At 45.4% G+C, this 1646-nt stretch overlaps 1 protein-coding gene across 1 annotated transcript in view; it reads right to left on the reverse strand.

Moving 5' to 3' along the window:
* STOX1 (storkhead box 1) overlaps positions 1-1646 on the reverse strand; it is a 59916-nt gene that overhangs the window by 57063 nt on the left and 1207 nt on the right. The window lies entirely within an intron of this gene.

The raw sequence follows: 1646 nt of genomic DNA on the forward strand, positions 1-1646 counted from the left end.
GGGATTACAGGCGCCCACCACCATGCCCAGCTAATTTTTGTATTTTTAATAGAGACGGGGTTTCACCATGTTAGCCAGACTGGTCTCTAACTCCTGACCTCAGGTGATCCACTCGCCTCAGCCTCTCAAAGTGCTGGGATTACAGGCGTGAGTCACCGCGCCCGGCCAAACGAATGTTTTTTATTTGCTTCTCCTTCTCCTCGGATGGAAGAGGAGGATGATTTATGGACTAACGCAGAGAGGTTCCTTGGTAGATGTGAAAATTAAGCGCTGGAACAGCTGGTGACTTGTCAACACAGCATCAAATGGTCCTGCAGCCTCACATAAATGCAGACAAGAACCAGGCTGTTAAAGGGAGCCGACACGCCTGCCTGGGGTTAGTGGCCAGAGTCAGAGACCACTCACAGGTGCAGTGGTTTCATTTCTCGAATGAGAATCTATTTCATGCAGGCAAAAAGCTGCTGCTGTCTAACAAACCTAACAAACGGCTAAGTCTGAAAAGACTGGGAAGGTGGAATCCTCTCTATTCAGCTAAAGGGATGAGACGCTACTTAAATATGTTTTCCCCTAGAAGATAAAGACCCCAAAGCTGCTAGGTCCCGACCCAAGACCAGCGCCCCATCCAGTACTACAGGACGTGAAAACCTGAATGCCATCCGCTGCGGATCTGTAATAAAAAAAAAAAAAAAAAAAAAAAAAAAAAAAAAACAATAAAAAAAAAAAAAAAAAAAAAAAAAAAAAAAAAATATATATATATATATATATATATAAAACAAAAAATCACTGGGGGCGCTGGCTCACACCTGTAATCCCAGCACTTTGGGAGACCAAAGTGGGCGGATCACGTGAGGTCAGGAGACCAGCCCGGCCAACATGGTGAAACCCTGTCTCTACCAAAAATACAAAATTTCGCTGGGTGTGGTGGCGGGCGCCCATAATCCCAGCTACTCCAGAGACTGAGACAGGAGAAGCACTTGAACCCAGGAGGTAGAGGCGAGGCAGCATTACTTACTGTGCAGAAGAGAATGGGAGCAACAGGTGTTGTGTGCTGCATATTTCAACAGCACCAACACAGACGCCAGCATTTATCACTGCTTGCTGGGGCATTAGTGGCTGCCTGTGACTTAGCACAAGCCACCTCTTATTTCTTCCCCAGGTCTAGACATCCCTCACATCCCACTCCCTCTTTGCAATATACTCTGTGCTCACCCTTTGAAAGGCGGGGGGACCTGAGAATGTAACCACTAATTCAAACCAGAAAAACTGAGGATACAGAATTGAAAAAAGTTTTTCATTGAGCCTGTCTGAAAGACCTCTTCCCTCATCAGGATTTTGGCTCTCAGAGCCAGAAACCTATTTTCTTCACTCCTGTAAGTAAAAGGAGATGAAATGTATATATGTGGTTTTGCAATGAGCTCTTTTTTTGTTTTTAAGAAAAAGGGGGGTGGGGTGGGGAGGCTAGGGAACAGACAGCATGGAGGTGAGAGGCGAAGGTTTAAAGCACTGGCTGCTGGGATGCGGTAACGCCATCTGTGAATGGATGATACACAGTACTGGTCAGGTGCTTCTTGCTGCCCTGTTTCCTAATTCTTGGGAATTAAACAAGTGCTTTTTTCTTTCTTTTCTTTCTTCTTCTTCTTCTTCTT

Source organism: Cebus imitator, unplaced genomic scaffold, assembly GCF_001604975.1.
Source record: "Cebus imitator isolate Cc_AM_T3 unplaced genomic scaffold, Cebus_imitator-1.0 Scaffold215, whole genome shotgun sequence".
NCBI classification, from domain to species: Eukaryota; Metazoa; Chordata; class Mammalia; order Primates; family Cebidae; genus Cebus; species Cebus imitator.